We start from the raw sequence: 10,522 nt of genomic DNA on the forward strand, positions 1-10,522 counted from the left end.
ATGACCTCAATTTATAAGAGCAAAGGTGATACCCAAACCCAGGGGAACTGTAGAGGTATTAAGTGACTTAGTCACACCTTGAAACTATGAGAGAGAGAGAGAGAGAGAGAGAGAGAGAGAGAGAGAGAGAGAGAGAGAGAGAGAGAGAGAGAGAGAGAGAGAGAGAGAGGGGATAAATTATATAATGTAACACCTATTTTTCATAACATATATTACCGTGTAAGAATGGGTAGGAGATAGTGGAAGAAAGTGATAGTTTAGTAGGAGACGATTATGTGGATAACAATGACAGCCTCAGCCAATATATGAGCTCCTCGATACAATTGTTACAAGTTTAACTTAACGACTATGTTTAAGAATATTACAGCACTGCTGATTGTCCATTCTCAACGTCTGTAACACCTGTTTTCTAGAAATGATTAGTTGGTGACCTAAAGAAGCTAAATGTATGATTTTTAAGGAAAATTGTATGCCACGATGTGGCATGACATCTGATGGGCAAAAGATATACCTATCAATATTAAATTTATAACCTAACCTCACTTAACTACTAACACATTTATAGGCCGTGTACCTAGTCAGTTTATAGTATAGTAAACTAAGTTGGGTACCGAACACTAGGAACGAAATTTAGCTAATAAAATAACTACTAAAATTTAATCTAAAAACAATAACGAAATTGGAGGGTTTTATATGATTTTTCACATTCACATTAACTTAACTACTTAATTAACTCAAAAACTAAGCAAACAATTAACTAAGATGATTGTTATCAACATAATGAAGATACTTCCGTTTATCTTTGAATCCTTTTTTTTTCCTATGGTTAGTTTCAACACAAGTATTTATCTAGTTAGTTACCAATATAATTATTATTAAGAATATTGATCCGATCTCCTAATGTTTTCACAAATTCATGAACTACTATGTAATGATCATACACAAGTAAATACATAATCGATTATTTGAGATTATTGGGCTATGTAAAATTTATCTACGATAATTATCTATGATCAAGACTAATTACCAAAACACTAATTATTATCCTGTTATTTTCTCTAACAGAGTTAAAGTTGTTACCTTTATTACTTAATCTAAGATTTGGCTAATCCTAGCTCTCAAAAATTTAATTATTATAAACTACTAGGTAAACAAGTTCATGCAATTAAACTGATCATTCAACCACACTTAACTTGAATCTAAGCAACAAAGATTAAAACTTTAGCATGCTAGGTATTGATAATCAAACACAAGCAAAAACCAACTTCATAAAATTCATGAAAGCTAGAAACTAACACATAGTATTAGAGTTCATCTACACTAATTGAAAGTGTAATGCTTTAGCTCATTGCGGAAAGTAAACACATAAAAGCAATATAATTCAAGCTAGACGTGATTAATCTAAATCAAATCCAATGTGATGTGTGAATGCTTTCAAAAATCTTCAAAACTCTTAGACTTCAATCTTCTTCTCTTCCAGTCGATCTATCAAAAGGTATATATATATATATATATATATATATATATATATATATATATATATATATATATATATATATATATATAGTTTCCTTATAACGCTCCTCACGTCGTGAGATCAGTAGAATCTATAACCAACAAGGAGACTTGTACTCCGCATAGTAATCTCCTGGAATATTCATTCTCATGACGTGAATTGTAACAACTCAAATTTTCAAAAAAAAATTCTCATTTTTAAATTCTCAAAACATAGTTCTTAGCATTAACCCATGCTAAAATATAAGTGTCAAGTACAAAATATCATGAAATAGGTCAAATCTCCCATAATCCACATAAAATCTAATCATCAAGCTGGTGTGTACAATCATGTTGGTGCCTTCCCGCAATCATGTGATGTACCCGAAACACATTTAATCAACACTGTAAGTACAAAGCTAAATAAGTTCCCAAAATACCATATACACAAATATTTAGCCTCTCGTGGCTGAATCTCGATAAGGACCCTCCAGTCGTGTGTCTCAGTGAAGACCCTCCAGTCTCACGTCTCGGTATGGATCCTCCGGTCACGGCTCAATGGATACACAGAATAACATAATATCATAAGTTACAAAGACTGAATGCATAATAATACATAAAACAGATAAGACCCTTCGGTCAGTAATGCAATTAAGACTCTCCGGTCCATAACATGAATAAGACCCTCCGGTCACACCAAAGTTACCACACATGTAAGTATAGTGAGAAAAGTCACCTCTCGCTGGAAAGCAATCCATCTCGCACCCAAACTGCCGGTCTAGACTCCGCCTAATTATATCACATTCATCTATAATTAATAAATAATACCAATAACCCTAAAATGCTAGGCCGAGTCTCTCTACAAAATACCAGGAGGGTGAAAAGACCATTTTGCCCCTCCTTGACCAAAAGTCAACAAAATGGACAAAAGCTCAAAAGTCAACGAAAGTCAACACCCAGTGAGTACGCTGGGTATACAACCAACAATGCATGCATCGGGGGATCTCAACACTACGTTGCGCATAGTTGGGAGTACGTACGACATACGTCTCAGATTTCCACTCCTCACTTCACTTGGTCTTAATCCGTTAAGACAAATGCTATAACTATAGATCGGAGCTGAATAAGGCCTAATACTTCATAAAGTCGTGGACTTTAAGCCTTAGCATGGCTGAACAAGTCCCAAACTCACAAACTCTAATCTTCTCAACACAAAAGTCCACATAGCTCATGCATGGAGATGTTTAGACGATCAAGTTCCCATTTTTAAGAATCTAGAAAACCAAATACACTAAAAAGGACAAGAGATATGCTCTGGAGTTCACCAAACTCACAAAGCTCCAAAATTGGGACATAAAACCATAAAAATTGACCCGAAACATGAACTAACATAACAATGAGCAAGTTTCAAACTTGATACCTCAGGAAGATGCACCAACAAGAGTAGAACTCAGATCCGAGAGCTATAAGCACAAGTTATCAATCCTTCAAGGCTCTTTATTCACCATAAGCTTCACAAGAACACTCAAATGAGCCACAAACACTCATACAAGCTAGGAATACGAAATTCGGGGTTGAGGGAGGTTGGAGGCTGGAAATGAGGCCATCATGTTCCTTAAATAGGGGCACACAAGGGCATTAGGTTTTTACTCTGATCTTACTACACCCAACGTACCCTCTGGTACACCCAGCGTACTAGGTGGCCTCCGCGATCATGCAAAGCGCATGAGTACGTTGCACGTACACATGCGTACGCCTCGCATACTTAGTTGCCACCATTTTCTCAAATAAGGACTAGTCTTGAAAAATGCATAAAATATTAAGGTCAACGAAATATACCTCTTTTAGAGATGTTACAATTCTCTTCCACTAGGATCAGAGTTCTCCCTCGAAGTCATCCTCTGGAAACAGCTCTGGGTACTGCTCGCGCATCTCAGACTCCAGCTCCCAAGTCCACTCTGAGCCTCTACGATGTTGTCACTGGACTTTAACCGAGTGTCATGCATTGTTCGTCAAGGTCTTTACTTTCTTCTCTAAGATATCCACTCGCCTCTCGATATAATTCAGGCGATCATCAACTTGAATGTCCTCTAAAGGAACCACTGTCGTTTCATCGGCTACACACTTCTTCGACTGGGATACATGGAAGGTGTCATGAATCTAACTCAGCTCCTCATGTATCTCTAACCGATAAGCTACCTTAACCACTCGAGCAATCACCCTAAAATGACCAATGAATCTAGGTCCTAAATTGCCCCACTTCCTGAATCGGATCACCCCTTTCCATGGAGATACCTTCAGGAGAACAGGGTCATCTACCTAGAATTCTAGCTCGGAACGTCGTCGATCTGCGTAACGTTTCTAACGACTTTGGGCCGTCATCAATCTCTGTCTGACCTGCTAGATATGCTCTGTCATCTTGAGCATTATCTTGGTGCTCCCCATAACTCTCTGTCCGACCTCCCCCAACAGATAGGAGTCCGACACCTTCTCCCATATAGAAACTCAAAGGGAGGCATCCCGATGCTGGAGTGATGGTTTTTGTTGTAAGAAAACTCAGCCAAAGGAAAGTAGGAGTCAATCCCAACTCCCACCAAAATCCATAACGCAAGCGTGAAGCATATCCTCGAGCGTCTGAATCGTCCACTCGCTTTGCCCATCCGTTTACGGATGGTACGCGGTGCTAAAATGCAGTCGGGTATCCAACTCCTTATGAAATTTCTTCCAGAATCTGGAAGTAAAACGCATATCCCGGTTAGAAAACCTCGAATTATGGGCCTCCTCCATCAAAATTTGTCAGGCTCCACCCGCATACGACACCTATATCCACCCATGGAGAGTCATAAGCCCTCTATTATCTGTCTTAAAAGCCGAAATCTGCCTGATCACCCGCTCCCTCCTGCAGTTTTTTGGTCTCATGGCCACCACTTGGGCCTCCCTGATGACATATAAGACTAGAGTCATTATTGTCCTCATACATACATCTCGAATCGGGGAACTCGCTGCTCTAAGACTCTAGGCATCAGTACCACATTAGTTTTGCTTGGAAGATACAAAATCTCACAATCATAGTCCTTGACTGCATCCAACCACCTCACTTGCCTCATATTCAGGTCAGGCTAATCCATAAGGTACCTCAGGCTCTTATAGTCCGTGTATATGATACACCGGACACCATAGAGATAATGATGCCAAATCTTGAGGGCGAATACCACCGCCCCCAACTCCAAATCATGGGTGGGATATCTCGTCTCGTGGGGCTTCAACTACCTCGACGCATATGCTATCACATGCCCTTTATGCATCAACACAACACCCAACCCAGTTATGGATGCGTCACAATAAACTACGAAGTCCTCCACTCCCTCCGGGAGGACTAGCACAGGAGCCTCGCACAACCTCTGGCGAAGGGTCTCGAATGATGTCTACTGCTCAGGCCCCCAAATAAAAGCAACATCCTTCCTGGTCAAATTGGTGAGAGTACCAACAATCTTGGAAAAATCTCTTATAAATCTCTGATAATAACCTGCCAAACCAAGGAAGCTCCGTATCTCGGATAAAGATCTCGGCACCTCCCATCGCATAACTGCCTTAATTTTGGCTGGATCAACCAAAATACCATTTCGATTGACGAGGTGCCCTAAGAACTGGACCTCTCGTAACCAGAAATCACACTTGGAGTATTTGGCATAAAGCCTCTCCATCCTCAACACCCTAAGAATCTCTCGAAGATGCTCCTCATGTTGTTCCCTAGACTTTGAATATACCAAAATATCGTTGATGAAAACAATCATCGATCGGTCCAACATGGGCCTACACACCCGGTTTATGAGGTCTATGAACGTTGCCAATGTGTTGGTGAGCCCGAAAGGCATCACCATGAACTCATAATGCCCATAACGAGTCCGAAAGGCCGTCTTCTGAATATCCTCCTCACGGACCCTCATCTGATGATATCCAGATCTCAAGTCGATCTTGGAAAACCAAGACGCCCCCTGCAACTGGTCTAATAGGTCATTGATCCTCGATAACGAATAGCGGTTCTTAACCATCAACTTGTTCAACTCCCGGTAATTGATGCACATCTGGTGTAAACCATCCTTCTTCTTGACAAAAAGGATCGGCGCTCCCCACGGCGAACTAATCGGCTGAATGAATCCCTTCCCCAACAGCTCCTGAAGCTGCGAGGATAACTCTTGCATCTAGGGCGGTGCAAGACGATATGGTGCCTTGGCGATAGGCGCTTTCCACAGAACCAGATCGATGCGGAACTCCACCTGCCTCTCAGGAGGCACACCCGGTAACTCCTAGGGGAAAACATCAGGAAAATCACATACCATTGGAACATCAGAAACATAAATTGACCCCTCTTTTACAACCCGAGTATCCACCACATAAGCAAGGAAACCCATACATCAATTCTGCAGACTCTGTCTTGCTCTAGCGGCAGAACAGAAAACTAATCCCGATCTGGTACCCTTGCTATAAATAGTAAACACTCTCCCACTTGAGTCCCGAACCGTCACTAACTGCCGCTCGCAATCAATCAAAACCCCAAATCGGCTCAGTCAGTCAATACCCACTATAACACATACATCCCCCATCGCTATCGGCACCAGATCAATCGGAAACTCAACGCCAAAAATCTACAAAATACAACCACAAAATACATCGGTAGCAAAAACCGCTTGCTCATCAGCTAAACCCTTAATTGCCGACTCAAGGCCTTGTGCCTTGTGCTAAAACAACGACTAAAGGATAAGGACCCAAAGGATCGAATCACGCCCGAGTCGAATAACACTAAAGCAGGCACATAATTCACAAGAAATGTACCTAACAAGAAACACAATCATAAGCATAAACAATTCAGATCAACAATATTAATAAGAGATACATACCAGCAACGAAATTAGGTGTTGTGCGAACCTCCTTTGCAGTCAGCTGAAAAGCTCTCCCATGAGCCCTCGGAGCCTCAGCCTTCCCTGGCCGACCATCAATTATACACAAGGTAGCAGGAGCAGGAGCCTGAGCTGATCCATGAGTGAGTTGGTGTAACGCCGATAGATCCGGGCTAGTTAATTTAGAGACGATAAGTGTCAAAAATGACTTTTTGATAGAAGAGTGTTTAGAATAAACAATCTTAACAAACTTGTAGTATATTTCACAAGGTTTCCGTGCATATAAAAAACACTGAAATCCGAGTTATAACGAAGAAGTTATGACCTGTCGAAATTTCGCGACAAAACCGGCACGACACAACGCGACGTACATAGTGAATTTATGATAGAGCGATATTTGGCCTTAGCGATCTAAACGAAAGTCGTAGAATACGTTAAACCGAGAGTGTGCATAAAAAGAACGTCCAAATCTGACTTCGTATGAGGAAGTTATGATTTTTCTAAGTTTTAGCTTAGTAGTATGCAACCCAAAGTTCGAATATGAGATCGAGTGGTTTCTAGCCGAAACAATCTAAAAGAGAATCAAAGATCTCATCGATAGTAGTGCAACGGAAGACAGAAAAATGAAAACGGAGTTCAGATGAAAAAGTTATGAATTTCTAACGGAGTTTTCCTGTCCCGGCCTACTAAAAATAATATAATAAAAATAAAGTCAAAATTAGCCGACGGAGTCTAAACGAGAGTTGTAGTGCATAATCTCACCTTCACGTGGATATAAAGAACTTCGAAAACGGAGCTCGTATGTGAAAGATATGAATTTATGAAGTTCGAGGCAGGCTTACCAAAGGGGGAACACCTCGCGTTCGGAGCCCAGAGCCTGTCCCGTCGCATGTCAAGTCCGAAGTTCGTAAGCCATGACGCACGGAGGAATGCACTGCGTTTGTCCAAGGAACACGCTGCATTCATTCAGGGAACGCATTGCGTTTGGAGGCCAGACCCCTCCTATAAATAGGATGCGAGTCCAGTCGAATTGGATGCTCATTTCTTTCCTTTCACTCCCTTATTCTTCCTTTTTCTTGGCAAGTTGTACCCCCGAAGCCTCGATATCAATCCCGACACCCGAAGCAAGTCTCGAAACCCCAAAGATCCCAAGAAGTAAAAGTTTCTGAGCCGAAACTCTGCCCGCGAGAGGCCCGGTTTTCAAGGAAGCATCCCGGTTTCATCGAAGAATACTACATTTAGAGCCGTAATGCTGTCCGATCATCGTATTATCAAGTGAGTGCATAGTCCCTTACATGAACGTGGTTTTAATACAAGTATTGTTTGAATGTATTAAATATACATTTTGTGTGAGTTATTTGATGATGTCTGAATTATGTGTTAAAGAACATACCTGATTGTTTATGATAATATCAAGTTAAAGAGTAAACTTAAGGTTTGTTATAATGGTTATGGGGTAGTATCTCTTTATGAGTACGAACGAGATATATACGGAGAATAGAACTTTGAAATGTGTCATTGATCCGGAAGCATGGATTAGACATGGTTATTCGTCCCTAGTCCGAGAGTATGGATTGGACTTAGTTAATTGTCATCAATCCGGGAGTATGGATTAAGACTTAGTCAGTTGTCATTGATCCGGGCGTATGGATTAAGACATAGTTAGTTGTCCTTAGTCCGGGAGTATGGAAAGGACATAGAATCTGTCATTAGTCCGGGAGTATGGATTTAGACATAGACCAATTGTCCCTTATCCGGGAGTATGGAATGACACAATCATGGACTCGAGAATATGGATTAGATCCGGGAGTAAGAGTTAAAATTTAAAAGAAAAGAAAAGAAAATGCAAACCAAACTCGGGTTGCCTCCCGAGAAGCGCTTCTTTTTCTTGGAGTCTTGAGCTGGACTCCGTGCCTTCTACGTTGAATCTTCGGAAGAGTCCACCATTAAGATCTTTTGTTCCTTGAACCGCCGCTTGTAAGCTTGAACTCGTCTTTTATATGCCTTCTTTGAATTCTCCTTTTTTTCCTTGCCCTCTTCTTCAAGATTGCGTTTTGTGCCCTTAGTTTGCTCCTTGCACTCCATAGCATCCTCCTCTTCTTTCACCACCGGCCTTGTTACTCTTGACGTGACATCCTCTTCATCACTTGTCATTTCCTCATCCTCTTTGCTCACCCAAGAAGGCGGACTCTTGTAAGCTATGACTTCAATCAAATACGGAACAGATGCCCTCGGTTTTGTCCTTTTGAGTTGATGAATTGCCTTTATCTCTTTTTCCATAAGCTTTTCCAGTTCCTTCAGTTCATTCTCTTCATTAATTGTGAACACCTCTTCTTTATCTTCTTGAAAGTCATCTTTTATCCCAAAGACTTCTTGTTCATCTCCAACCCTCAAAGTGAGCTTAGACTCGCGGATATCAACAAGGGCTCCAACAGTGTTAAGCAATGGCCGACCAAGGATTATTGGAACATCCGGATCTTCTTTCATGTCCAAGACTACAAAGTCTATTGGAAAAACAAATTTTCCAATTTTCACCAAAATATCCTCCACGATGCCACGGGGTTGTGTCACCGAACGATTCGCCATGTGAATCTTCATTTTTGTAGCCTTCATCTTCTGAATCTCCAATTTTTGATAAAATGAAAAAGGCATCAGATTAATGCTAGCCCCAGAATCGGCTAAAGCATTAACCTTCATTTTATTCCCAAACTCACATGGAAGAGTGAGGCGTCCAGGATCCCCCATCTTTTCTAGTGTTTCTCCCAACACAGCTTTTGAAGTTCGTTCACTTAGAATCACTGTAGACAGCTTCTTTAATTGCCTTCGAGTGTCTATCAAGTCTTGCAGTAATTGCTGGTTCTCGGGGGTTTTGGATAAGGACTCGACAAATGGGGTATTAATTGGGATCCCCTTCACGTGCTTTACAAACTCTAAATGCTCCTTCTCCAGTTGACTGAGTGTAGCTCGGGTGGGAAATGGCAAAGGTGGATGATAAGCTGGAACAGGCTCAAAGTATTTTTGATCAGACATGCGCTACGTCGTGGCCGGAGGAGTGCCACGTCGTGGCGAGCCTGGTTCAGCAATTTTTCCACTTTCGATCCTTGATTTCTTGGGTTGCTGTGGTTCTTCTTCCAATGCCTCCAGGAACTCAGATATTGCATCTTCTTCAGTATCGATGTCCATTACGTGAGATTGGGTCTTTACTTTGGGATTCTTCGGGGACAATTTTTCATGAACTAGAGTGGCTAGTTGACCAAATTGTACTACAAGGTTATGGATGGAGGCTTGCTGGTTCTTTATCAAAGTTTGTTGTTCCAAAATGGCGGAATCAGTGGCATCGTGTCTCTTTTCCGAAGCCTCCATAAACTTCATCAAAATGGTCTCTAGGTCGGGTTTCTTCTCGGCCGGCGGCTGCTCCTTTTGATAAAGGCCTCGACCTGTCTGCCTATATTTCTCTTCTTTTTGCTTCTTATACTCTTCATATGGCAGCCACTCCTTCTTCGGTTTCCTCCAGTCCTCATCAAACTTATCCCCACTAGAGTAGCACACTTGAGCTTTTCTGTTCCCAAACTCATCTACATTGTAGTCCTTGGTCAATATGTGTCCCTTCAGCTCGAATGTGGCAGTGGCAGGTATTGCAGGTTGGACTAAACCGGGACCCACATCTTCTCGGATCCGCTTCTTGTAAGATCCCATGGACATTTCTTCAATCGCTGCCATCTCGTTCCTTGGCTCGTTCTCGGGTTCGCTTGTGTGTTCTTCAAATTCTGGCTCGGTATCGCTTTCGGACTCGGTTTAGACGGGTGTATGATCCAAATGCTCAAGATTTCTCTTGTGCCTCGCTGATGAACTTGACTCTCCTGTCTTCTTTCCCGACTTCCTAGAAAAAGCTGACTTCAATTCTTGCAAGGGCGTCTTTTTCTTGTGAAGTGCAGACTCGGGGTCTTCAAGTGGTGGCACCAAGTGTGTGTTTGAGCTTGTGGTTATGAACTCCTGCAACTTGCTAAACTAAAAACATAAAACTGAACTAAAATAAGAAAAACTAACTAAAAACTAAAAATTTAGTTTTCTATCTGTCCACGTCGTGGCAGGTATTACGCCACGTCGTGGACTCTGTGTCTGACAGAAAA

This window comes from Lactuca serriola, chromosome 6 (assembly GCF_051521515.1).
Source record: "Lactuca serriola cultivar US96UC23 chromosome 6, Lser_US96UC23_V15, whole genome shotgun sequence".
Taxonomy (NCBI): Eukaryota; Viridiplantae; Streptophyta; class Magnoliopsida; order Asterales; family Asteraceae; genus Lactuca; species Lactuca serriola.